Source organism: Antechinus flavipes, chromosome 2, assembly GCF_016432865.1.
Source record: "Antechinus flavipes isolate AdamAnt ecotype Samford, QLD, Australia chromosome 2, AdamAnt_v2, whole genome shotgun sequence".
NCBI lineage: Eukaryota > Metazoa > Chordata > Mammalia > Dasyuromorphia > Dasyuridae > Antechinus > Antechinus flavipes.
The window spans coordinates 637,632,242-637,653,640 of record NC_067399.1 but is presented as its reverse complement, the minus strand read 5'-3'; the positions used below and the strand labels follow the sequence as shown (position 1 = coordinate 637,653,640).

Below are 21,399 nucleotides of genomic sequence, written 5' to 3'. Positions count from 1 at the left end.
CATTGTGAGGGGCACCCTGGGGAATATGGAGGGGGCAGAAGCATGGCTCTGAGCACATAGGAAAGCCTTCAACATATCTGACACCACTGCATGCTCAAATGCTGATTGAGTTCTTAAAGGCAATAAGTGTTCTTCATAATTAACGGAGGTTAAAGAAAGCAGGGGAGCTGGCAGGCCCTGAACTGGATCCTACTGAAAGGTACAGCGATGGAATCATGAGTGAGACTGGGGAGAGAGTAGAAGGGAAGAGGAAGCAATCTGGGAAGGAATAGCATGAAGGAAAACAAAGCTTGTGGGATGTGTGTGTGTGTGTATGTGTTCAGGATGGGAGCAGAGAACCCCTGTTAGAGAGAAGTGAGAACGAAAGGCTCTAATCCTTCTGGCCTCAGCAGTTGTTTCTGGAAACCCAATTTGATTGAAGATACCATTTTATCAATCCTGCTTTGCTTCCTCCCCAATATTACCCCAGCACTCTGTGATGTCAAGTACAAGATGAGAAGGAAATCATGCTCACTCATTTTCATTATCTCACACTATATTGCATCTAAAAACCCTTGAATATCCAATGAATTCTCCAAAAATCTGGGATCCTCTCAGACTGCCTTCTTATCAATACTGTTACCCCTTCCCAACCAAATTTGGCAATATCATTTACCCCCAGAAATTCATCACGAGGTTTCCAAAGACTGGTCCCAGGATTCTTCAGATACAACACAACACTTCAAGGACATACAGAGTGAGGTATGAAGTCTCATGTGACTGAAGGTTACGATCAAAGCCATGTGAGAACTCAGGCCTTCTGACTGCAGAGATCTTTCCACCTCAGACACTTAAAAGATATCAGAGAGAAAAGGGAAAGGCAGCTTTGCCAACGTGCCGGGCGGAATGGCTGGGCCGGATAGGATTTCCTGAGCGTGGCCCTGTGGGACGACCCCAGACTTGGCAGCCCTTGCCTGAGGAGGAAGCAGCCGTGGTCCCTGGAGTTGACCCTGGTCATTTCAAGAACAGCTGTCAACGAAACCTTGAGAAGCAGTGAGACAGAGGGTGAAGCTCAGAGAATGGGGCTCGTTAGCGTGGATTTCATCGTAGCCATTTTAAAGGCAGAAAGCAGGGCCGGGCCCAGCATGGCGCAGCCTGTCTCCCCCGGATGTGGAGGGAAGGAGAGCAGCTCCGGTAGAGTTACAGCCCAAGCTGGGCACAGTCTGGTGACTTAGCAGGCTGCGGTGGGGAAGATCAGACACAGCCGTGGAAACTGCCCAGGCTAAGGCCGAGATGTGGGGTCAGTCCGTCAGTGGGTTTCCTGGCCGTTTTCTGACTCTCAGCTCTCATTCCTCACTGCCAAAGCCTTTTTGAAGTAGGCAAGGTAAAATCACATTTAAAACAACATTTCTCCAGAGTCAGTAGGTATTTGAAACATGATTTGAACTTAGCTAGGTCTTCCTAATTTTAAGTCCAACGTGCTATCCACTATTAAATTCTACTTCAGACACTAATACTCTAAGACCTGTTTTCTCATCTATAAAATGAGAAAACTACTATCTACAGTAAATTACAATTTGAACCTTTCTGACTAACATTTCTTTTTCTTTTCTCCTCCTTCTTCTTTTCTCCTGTTCCTCCTCCTTTTTTAATTTGAGTGGTCAGGGTTAAGAGACTTGCCTAGTAAGTGTCTGAGATTGGCTTTGAATTTGGGTCTTTCTGACTCCAGTATCCACTCTGCATCCTAGCTGCATCCTGCATAACATTACGAACAATAGGTATTGGGGTCTGTCGCTCACTCGAGCTCTTCTAGCTTTCTGACATTCTTAGGACAATGTGAGGATAGGGAGCTCTGATTTCAGAAAGTTTTCCATTCTGCAAGACTGATAAGGAAAACACAGACATCTTCCCCATCCCTGGCCCCAGTTTCAAACTGGGCATCTGTTCAATGTCATTTTTAAGGACCCGAGCTTTCTTCCTATCGGCCTGATGGAGGCAAGTATTCGAAAAAACCTTAAAAAGTGTTCATTTGTCAGGCTCCTCTGGTCAGACTATAGGGCACCTGTTACCAGAAGTAAAGTAAATTAAAGTGATATCCAATTACAGAATCCAGAAACCTTGAGGAGTAGAGTGGCCATTTACTGTGCACAATGTTTATTGCAAAGCTAGACTCTGATAAAACAAACTGAGGACCAATGTGATATTCAATTACATCTGGGTAGTGGTGCTGCCAACAGCCAACAACAGGCCAGGGCCACCAGCTGGGCCCAGAACAACGGCCCAACCTTCCCAAATGGTCCTGGCTCTCCCTGACTTGGCATTTCCCAGGAGATTCTGATTGTCTGGGGCTTGGACCAAAAGTAACACTTTGGAGAGCAATTAAATGAAACTCAGTCAGTTATTCTGAGTAATGGAGGAATTAAAACAAGATCACATTTCAAAAATCAATTAAAAAAAAACACAATCACTGCAGATCATTTTAAAAAAATGGCCCAGCTTTCAAAGCACAGATATCCTGCATGTTGCATCCTTAGAGCTCTCTTCTAGCTAATTTTGAAAAAATAACATTCTTGGAATTCAGAGTCCCCCTCCTCCATGACTGAAGAACAACATTTGACAAAGCCCAAAGTGAGGAGCCAAGGAAGCCAGCTATTACATGAGGTCAACCTGGGGTGCCAATGATGCGCCATTTCTTCCCAGAAGTATTTGTTGTTCAACGCCTGCCGGTGTCGCAGGCCCTCTGCTAGCTGTGCCGTGGCCACACCAAGGAAAAGCAAGAGAAGCCAAGACCCCCCAAAGCACAAGGGTGAGAGGTAACTGCATAAGGACCAGATGATGAGGACCAGCCGGGGAGAGTCCAAAGATGATAAAAACTCACTTGGACCAAGGGCTTCCAAATTCACATGCTGCTTTCCTCACAGCAGTTCCAGGAAGGCTGGTTGTAATGATGGATGATTTCTACTCACAGTAAAAAGATCTTTTTCTCATAACCTCATTATCCTGTGATTCCTTTGTCTCTTCTCTAAATTCTAAGTTTCCCGAGAAAAGGGATAATGTCATGACAACATTATGGTTGCTAGGAGTTAACTGGGTGCTGGACTTGTAGTCAAGAAAATTTATACTGTGATATTGCCTCAGATACATTATTATTAACAATAATATTTGTAATAATTTTGTTGTTCAGTCATTTCAGTCATGTCTAACTCTGATTCCATTTGGGATCTTTTTGGCAAAGATACGGGAACAGTTTGTTATTCCTTCTCTAGCTCATTTTACAGATGAGGAAACTGAGGCAAACAGGGTTAAGTGACTTACCCAGGGTCACATAGCTATAAGTGTCTGAGGTCACATTTGAACTAAGGTATTCCTAGATCGAGGCTCAGTGCTCTACGCACTGTGCCATTAGTTGCCTCTACATATGTATAAACATAGATGTGTGTGTGTGTGGATACACATATATATATACGAATTATATATGTATGCATATGCACATGTCTGTGTGTATACAACTAAGTTAGAAAATTGTTAACTGTGCAGGAGAGCTTCAGTAAAGGAGAAAACACCGCTAGCTGGAGGACGTGTGATAATCAGCCGAGGTTTCACAGAGGAAGGGGGCTCTTCGGTGGGCTTTGAAGGAGAGATCTTCCCAATGGCCAAGGTGTGAAGGGAAGCAGTTCCAGGTTTAGTGTAATGGTGTTTAAGGGCAGGAATTCTAGTGAGGGCTAGATCAAGGAAGAGTGAGTAGCCCAGTTACCTGAAATACAGACTACAAGAAGGTGAATTCTAGAGTAATGTAGGTTGGAGCCCAATTGTTGAGGTCTTCACCACGAGGCTAGGGTGTACGTCAGAGGTGAAGATTTCTGAGCGGGGGAATGGGATGACAGGACTTGGGCTTTAGGAAGATCATTTTGCCCGTGGTATGAAGGGCTGTTATCGGAGGTTGGGAGCTCTCAGAGGCTATTATGATAGTCCAGGCAATGAGGGCCTGAACTATGGTGGTGAGAATGTGGACAAGGAAGGGAGAAGTAAACGTGAGAGATGGAGGGCTGGGAGAAAAAAGCTGGGTTTGGTTTGATATGGGAAATGAGGGAGTGGAAGAGTTAACGTGAATTAACTTTTGAACCTGAGTGACAGAATTGTGACACTATCTCCAGAAATTGGGGAGTTGAGAAATGTAGATGAAAGGACACCTGGGTAGAACTACTGAGAAGACAGATGGAAATGAGGGGTCGGGGAAATAGATTGTAGTGCTCTCTCATATGTTGGAAATAAGCTGGCAGAACCTCTAAAAGCTGGTAAAAATGATGAAGGAATACTTTAAATGAAGTCCTGTTTACCTAGAACTTGTATACCTTCGCAAATGCTCTTATCAAGCTTCCAGAAGCTTTTCCTCATCTTAATGCTCACAGAAGCATTTGTTCTTCACCAGTCTTACTCAACTCCCTTCCATTTGGTGGATTTCAGAAAAACCTGGAAATACCTACATGTACTGATGCTAAGTGAAGCGAGTAGAACTAGGAGAACATTGTACATAGTAAAAGCAACACTGCAAATGATCAACTTTGATAGACTTTGCTCTTCTCAGCAATACAATGATCTAAGACCATTCTAAAAACTCATGATGTATTTAACATATATAGGATGGCTTGCCATCTAGGGGAGGGGGTGGAGGGAGAGAGGGGAAAAATCGGAACAGAAGTGAATGCAAGGGATAATGTTGTAAAAAATTACCCTGGCATGGGTTCTGTCAATAGAAAGTTATTATAATTATATATATATATATATATATATATATATATATATATATATATATATACACACACACATACATATATATATATAAAGAAATGATCGAAGTGTCAATAGAAAGTTATTATAATTATATATATATGTATATATATACATATATACATATATATACATATATATACATATATATAAAGAAATGATTGAAGTGGGTTTTGTCAATAGAAAGTTATTATAATTACACATATATATATAAATATATATAAAGAAATGATTGAAGAACAAGCTGCTATCCTGGAAATATTTTATTTTAATATCTATTTGAAAGTTTTTATATTTGTTGCACAGTATCTACACATTTCATTGGATAATATATGTCAAACAATAAATTCAGGATCCTTCACGATAAAAAAAAAAAACTCATGATGGAAAATGCTATCCATATCTAGATTAAGCATTATGGAGTCTTCAGAAAAAGATAATAATAAATGTTAAAGGGGATGTGGGAAAACTGGGACACTGATACATTATTGGTGGAGTTGTAAACTGATCCAACCATTCTAGAGAGCAGTTTGGAGTTATGCCCAAAGAGCTATCAGACTGTGCAGACCCTTTGATCCAACAGTGTTCTACTGGGCTTATATCCCAAAGAGATCTTAAAGAAGGGAAAAGGACTCACATGTGCAAAAATGTTTGTGGCAGCCCTGTTTGTAGTGGCTAGAAACTGGAAATTGAATGGATGCCCATCAATTGGAGACTGGTTGGGTAAATTGTATTATTGTTCTGTAAGGAATGACAAGCAGGATGAATACAGAGAGGCTTGGAGAGACGGACATGAACTAAGGCTAAGTGAAATGAGTAGGACCAAGAGAATACTGTGCACAGCAACAACAAGACTGTGGCTCTTTTCAACAAGATGATTCAGGCCAATTCCAGTAGATTTGTGATGGAGAGAGCCATCCACAGCCAGAGAAAGGACTATGGTACTGAATGTGGATCAAAGCATAGTATTTTCATCTTTGTTGTTATTCTTTTTCTTGTCTGCGGTTTTTTCTTTTCTCATTTTTTTCTTTTTTTGGATCTCACTTTTTCTTGTGCAGCATGATAAATATGGAAATATATTTAGAAGAATTGCACATGTTTAACCGATCTGCTGTGGGGAGAAAATTTTATAACACAAAATTTTGCAATGGTGAATGTTGAAAACTATGTTTCATGTATTTTGAAAATAAAAGGCTATTATTTTTCCTAATTTCCCCCATGGAAAAACAAATTTTAACATTCTTTTTAAAAAGTTTTGAGTTCTAAATTCTCTCCCTTTTCTCTTTCCATCTCCTTGAGAAAGCAAGCAATTAGATATAAATTGTATGTATATGTGCAGTCATACAAAATGTTTTCACATTAGTCATGTTGTGAAAGAAAACACACACACAAAAAGAAAAAGAAAGTAAAAAAGAAAGTATGCTGCAATCTGTATTCAAACTCCATACATTCTTTCTCTGAAAGTGGGTGGCCTTCTTCATCCTAAATCCTTTAGAATTGTCTTGGATCATCGTATTGCTGAGAAGAACTAAGTCATTTACAGTTGACCATAGTACACTATTACTGTTACTCTGTAAAATATTTTCCTGGTTCTGCTCATTTCACTTTACATCAGTCAATGTAAGTCTTTCTAGGTTTATCTGAAACCATCTTGCTTATTATTTCTAATAGCATAATAGCATTCCATTAGACTCAATATCACAACTTGCCCAGACATTACCCAGTCAATGGGCATCCCCTCAATTTCCACTTTTTGCTACCACAAAATGAACTAATATAAATGGTTTTTCACATATAGGTCCTTTTTCTTTTCTTTTCTCTTTTGAAAAAAATTTCTTTGGAATACATACCCAGTAGTGGTATTGCTGCATCAAAGGGTATAGTACCAAACTGCTCTCCAGAATGGCTGATTCAGTTCACAACTCTACTAGTAGTGAATTAGTGTTTCATTTTTTTTCACATTTCCTTCAACATTTATCATTTTTCTTTCTCTGTCATATCAACCAATCTAGATAGGTATGGGTATCCTTTGACTATTTATCAATTGGTGAATGACTTGTATTCTTATATATTTGACTTGGTTCTCTATGTATTTGAGAAATGAGACCTTTGACAAGAGAAATTTGCTATAAACATTTTTATGATTACTATGTATTTCCCAAAGTATACTGTTTCTAACTCTTTCCCCAATCTACCCTCCTTTTGATTAACCTTTCCTTCCACTGCTTTTCCCTCCTATTTTCCTATAGGGTAAGATAGATTTCTACCCAACTGAGTGTGTTATTGTCTCTTTGAGCCAATTTCATTGAAAAGGAATTCTTTACCAATGCTTTTCCATACCTCCCCCATCTTTCCCTCCATTTTAAAAATGCTTTTGTGCTTCTTTTATGTGAGATAATTTTACCCCATTCCATCTCTCCCTTTCTTGTTCTCTCAGTCCCTCCACTTTTTCAGTTATTACTTCTGTCAAAATATCTTGGAGATATTCTATTTCCCAGAGCTAGGGCCTAGCAAACAGACTGTATCCTGAGTTTGGCATAACAATAATACTTTGCCCCCTAGAAGGATCTCACCCTCTGGCAGAGTGTCACTAAGGAATTTAGCTCTTCTTATTGCCTTCCATCACATGTTCACAAATCCTGTACCTTTTATCGACAGATACTATACTCCTGTTCCTATTACAGAATTCTGGTTCTGTTCCCCACAGGATGGCCATGACTGTTAAGATTGGAGATGATGGCTGTTCCCATGGGACCTAAAAATACTTGTATTGTCCCAAAAAATACTAACCATAAGAACTATCTCAAGATCTAAGAATGACCAACCCCTTTCATAAGTGGCCCCAACATCAGCAGCGTTAAGCCCTCTTTCTTGGAGAAGGGGAGAGAGTATTTCCATTTGAAAACATCATTTTCCTCACTCTGAAATTAAACTTCTGTTTATATCCTGACTATCTTGTCTTTAGCCTGTTCTGTTTTGGCTCTAGCTACCCAGAGGCTGGTTAGAGGCTGGTTCAGGTTCACTTGACAATTTAATTTTTCTAGAAATCATCCTATCATAGTCAATTCACATATATCACATGTGTATGTGTCATATATATAGACCCTCTGTCTATGTAATTTCCTTTTAGTTGTCTAGTAATTAAAAGTTTTTAGGAGTTACAAGTATCATATTCCTATATAGGAATGTAAGCAATTTAATCTTATTGAATTCCTTATGATTTTTCTTTCCTGTTTATCTTTTTTATGCTTCTTCTGAGCTTTGTATTTGAAAGTCAAATTTTCTATTCTTTCTGGCTGTTTGTAATATTTTCTCTTTGACCTCAGGGCTCTGGAATTTCACTATACCTGGCAGTTTTTATTTTAGGATTCTTTCAGGATTGATTGATAGATTCTTCCAATTTCTATTTTCTCTTCAGATTTTAGAATATCAGGGCAGTTTTCCTTGATAGGTGCTTGAAAGATAATGCCTAGGCTCTTTTTTTTGCCTTTTTAAAATCATGGCTTTCGGGTAATCCAGTGATTCTTAAATGATCTTTCCTGGCTCTATTTTCTAGGTCAGGTGTTTTTCCAATGAGATATTTCACATTTTCTTCTATTTTTTCATTCTTTTTATTTTAATTGTTTCATGATATCTCACAGAGTCATTAGTTTCCACTTGATTAATCCTAATTTTAAGAAATTATTTTCTATAATGAGGTTTTGTACCTCCTTTTCTATGTGGCCAATTCTACTTTTTAAGGAGTTCTTCTCTTCAATGAGTTTTTGTACATCATTTTTCCATTTGACCATTTCTGCTTTTTAAAGAGTTTTTCTCCTCATTGGATTTTTGTGTCTTTTTTTTTTTTTTTTTTGATAATCATTTGACCTGTTTTTTTAAGGTGATGTTTTCTTCAATATTTTTTGTGCTTTCTTCACCAAGCTGTTGGCTTTCCCCCCATGATTTTATTGCATCACTGCCATTTCTTTTCCAAATTTTCTTTTATCTCTCAATTGATTTTTAAAAGTTTTTTTGAACTCTTCTAGGAATTCTTTTTGGTCCTGAGACAAATTCATACTTTTCTTTGAAGCTTGTAATACAACATTTTTTGACTTTGTTGTCTTCTTTTGCTGTTGGGTTTTAATATTCTCTGTTACCATAGCAGTTTTCTATGGTTTTTTATTGCTTGCTCATTTTCCCAGCCTGTTTCTTAACTTTTAACTTGATTTTAAAGTTGGTCTCTGCTCCTGGATTTGTGGGGCCATTGTCCAAAGCTTCAGGTTTTTCCATGTTGCTATTTTTGGATCTAGTCTGTAAATTTCAGTCCTTCCAAGGAGGTATGATCTAAGAAGAGGTGTATTTACTACTTTTCTGACTTGTTCTCTGTTTTATGATTGATCCCAAGCCCTCCTTTATGCCCTGGAATTGTGTCCAGCGTCCTTGATTCCCTATGACCCTGATATCTTGTGTGCTGGTGCTCCTCCTTGCTCTGGCACTGTGATTTAGTTCTGCATATAGGCAAGTTCTTTCTGTTCAATTCTCCCTTCAGTATTTAGTTTCTAAGGGACATTGTACTTAGAAAACTAAACTGTTTCTCTAGAGAGAATTGCTGCAGGAAAAAAAACATTTACTTTAGAATTTAAGATTCTTAGTCTTCTTCATGAATAATTTAATTTTAAAATCTGATGACTTTGTCTTGAATGAAATCTGGGCTAACACCAATTCTCATACATAAATGTTTGTACAAAATGCACCATGACCTGAAGTTCAGAAGTAGTCACCTTCCACAGACTATAACAAAATTTATGAGCTGGAAGAAGTTTATTTGTTCATTTCAAACATCACCATTTGTGTCCATGCACAAATCCAGGACCCTGCTATGCAACAATCAGTCATCTGAAACGTCTCATAATTTTTTCCCTTCAAAATGTCTTTCCCAACTATCAAAATCTAGAATCATGTTGATGCATTGCCTTCTATGATTTAGCACTGGGTTAATTGAATAAACTAATGACTAATTCCTAGTCTCTTCAAAATCCAATCAATTTGCTAATTCCTACCGATTCTGCTCCACAACCTCTCTCTCCTTTTTCCATCTTATTACCTGTCATCTTCCTGGCCTCCTTCTCCTTCCCCCACAGCAGGAGCAGGCTAAAAGCTCTTCTCTTTCCTCTAATCCATCCTTCACACACTGACAATGCCAGATTAATCCTCCTTAGGCACAGGTCTATGTTGCTTCTCTACTCAAAGCTCAGCAGTTTTCAAGGGCTTACTGAAGCGAGTCTACATTCCCTTGCCTTGCAGTCAAGGCCCTCCAGTATTCTCTCACACCAGCCCAAAAAGAAGGGATCTTTCCCCAACCTCTACATTTCATTTTCCCCCAGACGCGTGCCATGTGTTCCTCACTCTGACCCTTCCTTGTATCTTCTCCGTTCTAGTGACTTCCCTCTGCTGATTATCTCCAATTCGTCCTGCATCTAGCTTGTTGGTACCCAGGGCATCAGAAGGAACCTCTCAGGTCATCTGATCCATTCTACCTCATTCACATGGGGCAATGTGAGGCCCAGAGAGGCCAAGGGTCTTTCCTACAGTCACACGTGTCTAATTAGTGGCAGAGCTGGGATTCAAACCCAGATTTGACTCCTAAGCCAGAGCTTTACTTGTTATATCACAATGTCACCATAATAAAGTGTTTCTATATCCATTTTACAGATAGGGAAAGAGGCTCTGGGAAGTTGTAAGTGATTTGCTTGAATCACACAACTAATAACTGAAAACTGATAAAAGTAGGATTTGAATCCGGGTCTCACCTGCTTTGGGGTACTTTATTCTTTACACTGTGCCATACTGTCTAAATGCTAACCCCGAGATTCTATGATACTGTAGGAGACAAAGTACAAATATCAGTGTACGCCAGCTAAAACACTCATAAATATTAAGTGAAGGACACAACCTATGGAAAATTCTGTAATACATCAAATGGATGTTTTTTCAAAGGGCTAGAATCCATCAAAGATACTGAGAACTATGACATTCATTCTGGCAGACTGGGTTGAAGCAAGAAATGGGTCTGAAGGCTGTCTTCTCTATACTGCTGAGAGAAAATGGAAGACTCAGAAGTCTTACATGCTGGACTAGGCCAAATAGATCTGCATGTGGCAGGGGCCCTGCTGGCACTCAGGGAAGTGTAAGTGACTTTTTCACTTCGGTTCGATTGTTTCAGTCACGTCCAACTCTCTGTGACCCCTCCTGGGTTTTTTTTTTGGCAGAGATACTAAAGTGGTTTGCCATTTCCTTCTCCAGCCCATTTTACAGATGAGGAAACTGAGATGAACTGGGTTAAGTGACTTGCCTAGAGTCACAATCTGGTGAGTGTCGGAGATTTGAACTCAGGAAGATGCATCTTCCTGCCACCAATTTGCCTAACTGATCCCTACCCACATTGATGATTCATTCATAAGTCCATAATATGCCAGATACTTCTTGATCCATGTACAATTTCTAAAATCCCTTAGAATCCTGTAAGGCTTTGAATGCTGTAAGAGTCAGGCTGATGTCTTAACGGACACTACCAAGAAAAATATTAAAGGCTAGGAAGAAAGCCAATTTTGCCACTACTGCACAGTTTTGCTAGTTTATTCTCTGCTTTCCCTTGACCACTGCCTTCTCAGGCTCCTCCTCTCCCCAACTTCCATATCAGACAATGCTGGTATGAAGGCAGCAGAAATGTTATGAAGGGATTTCAGGATAAATAGTCTTATAGACCAAAATTTCTAAGTCTAATAAGGACATCAGTGACTTACATTTCTCTAATGGCTTAATATTTACAGAATGCTTCCCTCATCACAACACTGTGAGGTAGGTAATACAAGTATTTTCAGATCTATTTTATAAATGAGGAAACTGATATTTAGAGAGATTGAGATTTCAATGCCCATGAGCACAGAACTAGTAAATGTCAGGGGTACCATTAAAATTAAGACCTTCTGGATGCCAAATCCAGAACCCTATTTACTACGGGGAAATATGATGTGAAATATACTATATATCAATGTCTACCAGAGGAAAGAATTTTTTTCACAGAATAATTGAATCACTGGAAAAAAAGTGCTTTATAATAGTTATTTTTACCTGGTAGCCCTATATTTTCCTGTATGGAAAAGAAGCTTCCTGAGTGATGGAAGCTTGCAGAGTCTAGTTTCAACTCAAATGTCTCTAACTTTCCATCACAGCAAGAAGTTATGCTCAATTTTCCATTACCTTCTTCAATAGACTTCTTAAATTACTCAGAAAGCCTTAGAGAGAGTGTGTAATTTTCAGAGGGATAAAGAGAAGGAGACATAAAGAAAGAGAGAATGTACATAGTACATAGTTAAGGAAGGTACAGCTCTAGGATGGCACTGACTTCAGAGAGAGTATTCAAATATCGTATTCCCTTGGAATACAATAAATAGTGCTAAATGCAGGGTTGGACCCGGGCAACAAAAGTCATAGCCTGTCTCAAATGAAATGAAAGCTCTTCAATGACCAAGTCTAGTGGACATGGCTTCTACAACGTCAAAACTGATGCAAGTGACCTTGTACCAAGAACTTCACTAACATGGATGCTGGAGGAAAAGAAGTCCATGTAAAAAAACATGCAAGAAAAAAGCTTCACAAATAAGAAATGGCCTATGAGGGGTGGCTGCAGTTCTCCAAAGGAAAACCTTTCTTCAGTTGGCAGAAAAAAGATGCTCATCGTGTCTTAGTCATACTCCAATATGTGGATGACTATCAGCATTCTCAAACATGAAAGACAAGGAAATGTATGTTAAGGGTAGTTAGCTGGGAGAAAAGAATTAGCAAACTTATTAAACTTCTGTTTATAGTTCTCTTGTGAAGGGCAATGCTTTATTACCTTAAAACTCTCTGTCATATATAAAAAGATAAATTACAGCAAAAATATCTCTAGATATTCAAGGGCTCATTCATAGGAAGGCACTGTTTATTGGTATTGGTAAGACAGAATATTTTAGGTCTAACGGCAAATGATGCTAGCAGAAGTGCCAGCAATATCCAGTCCCCTGACATTAATTATTCTAATGATTAATGATTGTAATTCTCATTCCCTATTATGGCAATCATTCCAGTGTGGCTTTTTTAGTCTAATATAGCCATGTATATTCAAGATTGATTTAAACTTAAGTTTTTTACTCTAGGGAACAACAATAACAGCATCTAGCTGACTTCTCTCTGCCAGCTCACTTATACTTGGGCTGCTTCCTTGCATAATCAGGAATCAAGATGACAAGGTATTAGAACTGAAGACTTAAAGATCATCCCTATAGCCCAACCTCCCCGCTTCCATTTTGTGAATGAAGAAAGTGATATACTGAAAAACTAAATGATTTGTCCAACGATATAGCTAATGAATGACAATCAAGCGAGGAACAAGGCTTTGGTTTCAGGCCTTACAGTCCAGTTCTCCTACTGTAATACTCAATGATACCCCCAAGTCCACAGAATGCATTTCCAAATCGATCATAAATTACTTTTGCTTGCTTGCAATTCTCTATGCTTTCACTCTCCTCAGTCAAAATGAATTATCTGGGATTGATAGTATGTAGATAACAGCAGAAGAAACTGTTAGTAAAAGAACAGAGGCAGTTAGATGGAGCAGTGGATAAAGTGCTGGGCCTGGAATCAAGAAGACCTAAGTTCAAATTCTGCCTCAGAGACTATGTGACCAGGCAAGTTACTTAAAGTCTCTCTGCCTCAGTTTCCTCAACTGTAAAATGGAGATAATAAGAGCCCCTCCCTCTCAGGGCTACTATGAGCAACAAATAAAACAATATTTGCCAAGAGCTTGATAATAACTGTTATCATTATTGATGAGAACTGAGATAGGTGGTAGGGTTAATTGTTTACTCAATAAGTATGTATTCATCAAGAAGGAACAAAATTAGTAGGCAAATCTTCTGTTCATTCCATGAGCGCCAAAGTCAGAGACAGTTTATGTGACTTAGCCTTCTAGACCAGACTGCCCATATTAGCAAGAATAAACAAGAGTAAGCTGGATCAAAGCCCATGTATCTGGGAACTGCCCCTAGATCACTGTTGGTCATCACTCAATTTTAGCTTTGGTTTACTGGCCTGCATTTGCCCTCCCAACCCTTTTATCTACATCCTAAAATTTGACAGGGAGAGTAATTCAGTTTATATAATTGCTCTTTTAATTTTCTTGTTCTGTTTGGACTATGAAAGTGATGTCAAGATATTACCTATCTCATAGACTTTTGCTGTAAGAAAAATAAACCACAAAGCACTATGTAAATGTGGACTACCTTTTCATATAGACACATATTAAAACCTGATTTGTAAGTACATGATGGCTTCCATATTTTAGCCTTTTAAACTGAGTGGGGCTGTTAGTCTGCTTTGGGGCAGGTTGGTCAAACTTTGGAGCTGTTCTAGACAAGTGATCAGGGTCCTTACAGCATGTCAGCAGCTTCCTCATGATAGCTTTAGCATAATGTTACTAGATTCTGAAAAAAATCACTGAAGAGGTTTTCTTAGCAAAAAAATCAATGCTATTTTAAAACAATGATAAATATTTCAAAAAAAAATTTGGCTGGGCTTTTTACTCACCAATGGTTTAATATATTTCTTGGTAATTTACTGTCAGCATAACACCTTGGTTCATTAAATTCAGTTTCAGGATATTTAAAAAGAGGCATTATATGCTTCTGGATAATTTAAAAATCTCATTTTTTTGTTACCTTTCAGTATTACTCATAGACTTATGAGTTGGAATGGACCTTAAAGATCATTTGTATACTCTGTGCATATATATATTTGAAACAAATGAAGAAACCATGGTTCCTATAGGCCAGAGTAATCTACAGGCATTGCTTATCTTATTGCAGATATGACATGTTTATTTTTTAAACAAACTGAAGGCTTTTCTGGCAGTCCTGGGTTGAGCCTTATTGGTGCCGTTTTTCCAATAGCATGTGCTCACATTGTATTTCTGTGTCACATCTAGTTTCTTGCAATTCCTTTTCCTCCTTTCTTTTCTTTTTTTGCTGCGGCAATTGAGGTTAAGTGACTTGCCCAGGGTCACACAGCTGGGAAGTGTTAAGTGTCTGAGATCAGATTTGAACTCAGGTCCTCCTGACTTCAGGGCTGTGCTCTATCCACTGGGCCACTGAGCTGCCCCTCTTGCAATATTTCAAATTTATTATTCTATCTGTGATTTATGATCTGTGACCAGTGATCTTTAGAGCCCAGATAAGATGGTGAACTTAACTGATAAATGTTGTGTATGTTTTGACTACTCCACTGATGAGCTGCTCCCTGTCTTCTCTCTCTTTCCCCCATTCCAAAATGGGAAAATTCTGAAATTAGGCCTATAATAATTACAATGATCTCTAAGCAGTCAAATGAAATGAAGAGTCCATCAATGTGGTGAACTTCATTGTTGTCCTATTTTATGAAATTGCCACAGCCATCCCTAATCAAGCAACCCTCAACATCGAAGCAAGACTCAGCAAAAAAGATGAAGTCTCAGAAAAACTCACTGAAGGCTCAGATGATATTTTTGAATTTTCTAAAGGAACTTTTTAAAAGGAAAAAACATTTTTAATTACGCTATTTTTTAGACCCAATGGTACATTTAATTACAGTATAGGGTAACCATGACTTTTATAGGCACTGGGAAAACAAAATAATCCATGTGACTCGTTTTACTGAGATACTTGCTTCACTGCAGTGTCTGGAACTGAAGCCTGCTGCGAGCCAGAGGATGAGCTGGGGCCCTCGGACTCCTGGCTCCGTCTCCGGAGAGCGCTTGTCTGACGCTACAGGGAGGCTGGCATCTCGGCCCAGGCCACAGATTCCACTCCAGGCACCAGACATGGGGAATTCAAAAGCCTCTTTGTTTTTCTTTCCTTATATGAGCTTTTGCACAGCTCCCTGCTTGGGGTGCCGAGGCCCTCTTTCTCCGGCCTGCCAGCAGGGGGCGTCCAAAGGCAGCAGATGCTCCCTTGGCCTCCGTCTCTGGCCGTTTGGCTCCCGGGAGCCTCCCTGGGCGTCTGTGGCCTGGGAACCCTCTGGCATTAGGGATCCCCGGACCGCCCGGGGGAAGCCGTGGGGCAGTGTGGGAAGGGGGAACACAGGCCGCTGGGTGGAGCCTGAGATGGCATTCCTCCACAGACATTACTCTAAGGAGAAAAAGGAGCCAGACTGTGGGGCAACTAGACCTGATATGGCCCCAGATGCCCGGAGCCGGGGTCGGCCTTAAGTAGAACACTTCAGGAGTCTCTTGGAAAAACTTTACTTATAGCACATCATGATCTTAGCACCCGATGAGCTTTCACTCTCTCTCTGACTCTGTCTCTTTTTCTGACTCTGTCTCTCTGTCTGTCTCTGTCTCTGTTGGTCTCTCTCTGACTCTGTCTCTCTGTGTCTGTGTCTCTCTGTGTCTCTCTCTGACTCTGTCTCTCTGACTTTGTCTCTCTGTGTCTCTCTCTGACTCTGTCTCCCTGTGTCTCTCTCTGACTCTCTCTCTGTGTCTCTCTGTCCCTCTCTCTGTGTCTGTGTCTCTCTGTCCCTCTCTCTGTGTCTCTCTCTCAGTCTCTCCCTGACTCTGTCTCTCTGACTTTGTCTCTGTCTCTCTCTCTCTGTCTCTCTGACTCTGTCTCTCTGTGTCTCTCTCTCAGTCTCTCCCTGACTCTGTCTCTCTGACTTTGTCTCTGTCTCTGTCTCTCTGACTCTGTCTCTCTGTGTCTCTCTCTGACTCTGTCTCTGTCTCTCTGTCCCTCTCTGACTCTGTCTCTGTGTCTCTCTCTGACTCTCTCTCTGTGTCTCTCTGTCCCTCTCTCTGTGTCTGTGTCTCTCTGTCCCTCTCTCTGTGTCTCTCTCTCAGTCTCTCCCTGACTCTGTCTCTCTGACTTTGTCTCTCTGTGTCTCTCTCTGACTCTGTCTCCCTGTGTCTCTCTGACTCTCTCTCTGTGTCTCTCTGTCCCTCTCTCTGTGTCTGTGTCTCTCTGTCCCTCTCTCTGTGTCTCTCTCTCAGTCTCTCCTGACTCTGTCTCTCTGACTTTGTCTCTGTCTCTCTCTCTCTGTCTCTGTCTCTCTGACTCTGTCTCCTGTCTCTCTGACTGTCTCTCTCTGTCCCTCTCTGACTCTGTCTCTCTGTCTCTCTCTCAGTCTCTCCCTGACTCTGTCTCTCTGACTTTGTCTCTGTCTCTGTCTCTCTGACTCTGTCTCTCTGTGTCTCTCTTGACTCTCTCTCTGTCTCTCTGTCCTCTCTGACTCTGTCTCTCTGTGTCTCTCTTGACTCTCTCTCTGTGTCTCTCTGTCCCTCTCTCTGTGTCTGTGTCTCTCTGTCCCTCTTTCTGTGTCTCTCTCTCAGTCTCTCCCTGACTCTGTCTCTCTGACTTTGTCTCTCTGTGTCTCTCTCTGACTCTGTCTCCCTGTGTCTCTCTCTGACTCTCTCTCTGTGTCTCTCTGTCCCTCTCTCTGTGTCTGTGTCTCTCTGTCCCTCTCTCTGTGTCTCTCTCTCAGTCTCTCCTGACTCTGTCTCTCTGACTTTGTCTCTCTGTGTCTCTCTCTGACTCTGTCTCTCTGTGTCTCTCTCTGACTCTCTCTCTGTGTCTCTCTGTCCCTCTCTCTGTGTCTGTGTCTCTCTGTCCCTCTTTCTGTGTCTCTCTCTCAGTCTCTCCCTGACTCTGTCTCTCTGACTTTGTCTCTGTCTCTCTCTCTCTGTCTCTGTCTCTCTGACTCTGTCTCCCTGTCTCTCTGACTGTCTCTCTCTGTCCCTCTCTGACTCTGTCTCTCTGTCTCTCTCTCAGTCTCTCCCTGACTCTGTCTCTCTGACTTTGTCTCTGTCTCTGTCTCTCTGACTCTGTCTCTCTGTGTCTCTCTCTGACTCTGTCTCTGTCTCTCTGTCCCTCTCTGACTCTGTCTCTCTGTGTCTCTCTCTGACTCTGTCTCTCTGTGTCTCTCTGTCCCTCTCTCTGTGTCTGTGTCTCTCTGTCCCTCTTTCTGTGTCTCTCCCTGACTCTGTCTCTCTGACTTTGTCTCTGTCTCTCTGACTGTCTCCCTGTCTCTCTGACTGTCTCTCTGTGTCTCTCTCTGACTCTGTCTCTGTCTTTCTGTCTCTTTCTTCCTGCCGTTACGGAGGCTGTCCAAGAGATAGGACTGTGAATTCAGCAGCTCTGTAGGGGGTGGGGGTGGGGAGGACAGCATGTATTCTGCTTTACTATCTGGGGTTGAAGCCCCCCATCTACCGCATCTCTGCCGGGCTAAAGGTACAATGTCCTGGCCCGTGGTGACGACCGGGAACAGTCGGCTCAGCCTGAGATGTTGGGCCGCCCTGGGCTCGCTGACTTGCTAAGAAGTCAGAGGCGCTCCCAGTCTCGGGGAGATCGGAGGAACTTGAGTTGCTGAGTCCGGCCCTTCCCCTAAGGGGCAGCTAACTGGTAACGCTGCTGAGGAGAGGGACTTGCAGTCTCCCTTACAGACCCATGTCAGAGCTCCGTCACCAGCAAGTTCTTTCTCTCTGAGGTCAGAAGGATACCGGGGAAAAAAGTGGGTTTGGGGATGACTTTGAAGATTATCAAGGATCTGTTTTTTGGTCTTGACTTTCAGAGAATGGAAATAATTTGCCTGGAGTCCCCATGAGAGTGAAATGGGATTTGAATCCAGAATCTGACTTGCGGCCAAATCCAGCTGTTTTTCTACAGCGCTGCCTAAAAAAAATCTCCACGCCTTCTTCACTTTGTTTGATCTTACTTCTCTTAACTACCTATTAGAACCTTTTGTTTTTGTCCTTAGAAGTTTAGTCGGGTCAGGCAGGGCTCTGGGCGAGGAGTATAAGGGGAGGGGGCGGTCTATAACTAGACAGCACAAGGCAGCCGAAAAGGAACTAGGCCGAGAGTCCCCAAACCCTGTGCACCCTGTTGGGTTCTCTGTGGAGCCAAACCGGGATGGAGCCAATGCCTCGGAGCTCCCCACGCCAGCAGGGAGGGAGAGAACAGGCGCTTCTATTGCTCACCAGAAGCCGAGCAGCAAATGCTTCACTCTAAGGAAGGAGCTCAAGAAGGAGCCCCGAATTCCCAGGGAAGGGGAAGGGGTGCAGCAGTTTTCACGTGTCATGGCTACCCTCAGTATTCTCCCTGGACTGCACATCCCTAACAATGTCCTGGAACCTGGGGTCTGCTCCATCTTAACCTGACCAAGGTTGGTACAGAACAGGTCCCTTGTACATCCACAGTATAAGGGAGATGAAGCTTGCACAGCATCTGTTCCTAATGCACAAGTCTCTCTGTCTTTTTGTTATCGGCACACAGACATCTCCCCAGAAGGGAGATGACGAGGTATTCTCAAAGCTGCCTGGGTGACTGTTCTGACAGCAGGAGGTACTGCAGGACAGAAAGGGAAGGAAATGTAGAGCGAACCTTTACTGTGCAAAGCACTGCCCTTTATCCTTCTCTAGCGGGCTAGCTAGTCAGTGATGACTTGAAAGTTGCTAACTTGTATTCTCAATTGGGGTAGGACAAAAGAAGCCACATGACAGGTCTACAGCAGACAAAATAGGGCAAAAGGAGGTGAGCATGTGCAGGGAAAGAGAACGAGTTCTTTACAGTGGACACCATGCCTTAGGAAAAAAATGTTGGTCTTGATCTCATGTTGAAGTGATATCTAAGTAGAAAGTACTTGCCCCCTGTCCCCTTGTCCCCTATCCAGGAGCCATGAACTGAAAATACATCTACATTTATTAAAGAATTTTCAGATAAGATCACCACCTGCAGAAACTCCCACTGGTGCTAGCATTGCCTAATGGATATACTTGAATTCTCCAATTATCCAGGGAAACAAGAAGGGCTAGATGAGGACTGGCTATTAAGACAGAGAGCAGCTTGACAAACCAACATACTTTGCCACGTGCAGAAAATCAGCAACTCTGAAGCCAATTAGGCTCACAGCAGCTTTGAAGAAGATCTTTAGCCATTTGCTGGTTTATGGACCTTTTAAAAACATCCTTATGATCAGAGACTTCCCTAACTGTTAGTTATGGGGCTCTCAGATACATCCTGGTTTATGGTTTTTGAAGACATCCTCTTAAGCTCAAACCTTGAGCTTATCAGCAAACCTTCCTATCTGTGTATCAAAAGGTTATAGCTCAGACACCTGGAATTCCTCCTGGATTTCCCCCCTCCTCCTGGAAGTGGGCCCCCCTTTTCTCCCATTTCCCTGCATTCCTTTTTGAAAAGCATATATAATCTTCCCATCCATTACTTGGCAGGCTGTTCAACATGGGCTGGGCAGTTCCCATGCACATGTTTTTCTTCCCTACTTAATAAAATCTTTAATTTCACAGGCAGTGTCTTCCTCTGATTTTTTTTTTTTTTTTTTTAATTTAGGGAATAGGGAAATTTAGATCTTGAGAAATTTTTTTTTTTTTGGTTCTCAGGTTATTTTCTCCCTTTGGGGGAAAGAAAGATCTAATTTTCCCTAAAGAGAGTGACTGTGGGATAGCTGGATGGCACAGTGGATAGAGTACTGGCCCTGAAGTCAAGAGGACCTGAGTTCAAATCTGGCCTCAGATACTTAATAGTCCTAGCTGCGAGACCCTGGGCAAATCACTTAACCCCAATTGCCTCAGCAAAAAAAGAGAGAGACTGACTCAGTTTATATGGACAAAGCAATTGAAAACAGGAGCGCAAAGTCAGAACATCTTTCAAGAGACTAGTCTGTAGAATAATGTCTGAGTTCCACACTAATGCTAAGGAATGGTACGTCACCTTCTGCATAAGTGAGAATAGAACTTCACAGTCCATTTTCTGATACCTACCCTCCCATTCCCAAGCGGCTTAACTAATAAAATTAAATGAGTTAATATTTTGAAAGCACTTAGCACAATGCCTGGAACACAGAGCTTAATAAATGCTTATTTTTTTCTTTCCTATTCTTTGTTTCTTCCTTTTAGGTCCCTGTTTCTGCTCATCTGAAAAATTTATCTTTTTTAATGTGTCTGATAGATGCTAATGGGTCAGAAACATACACAAGTTCCCATCTTTCCTGTGCTCTGTTCATTTGATATTGCTTAATATAAAGATCAGTATTTCAGACAGTTCTCATAATCTTTGCCTACTCATTCACTCCATTTCTGCATATCTTCAAATAGAAGTAATATCAAGGCCTAGAACATGTGCAGATTGTACCTTGTGGTTAGCATCTTTAAGATCTTATAAAATCAGACAGTTTCTGAATTGGAATGGATCATGTCTCAAAGGCCCTCTAGTCCATTCTTCACCTAAACAAGACACCCTCACTATTTCCTATGAAAGCATATTCCACTTCCAAATATCTCTTTTGGGAAGTTTTTGCTTATATAAAGCTTGTCTCTTTTTCCCACAGCTTTCATCTGGTTCTGGTATTTGTGATCAAGCAGAACATGTCTAAATCCCTGTACAAGATAGCCCTTCTGAGACATATGTGTTGCCCCAAATCCCTGGCCCATGAAAAATGACACAATAAAAAAAATCCAAAGAACTTATGTACAAATGGAGGTGGAGGTACAAGGCTTAAAAATTTCATCAATGAAATATAAAAGGCAGAAAACCTAATAAACTGGTAGCATAGTTTTATACCCATTAAACGACTAAG

The 21,399-nt window shown here is 41.2% G+C and overlaps 1 protein-coding gene across 1 annotated transcript in view; it reads right to left on the bottom strand.

The window, feature by feature from the left end:
• MICU1 (mitochondrial calcium uptake 1) overlaps positions 1-21,399 on the bottom strand; it is a 234,430-nt gene that overhangs the window by 18,070 nt on the left and 194,961 nt on the right. The gene's annotated exons all lie outside the window — the stretch shown is intronic.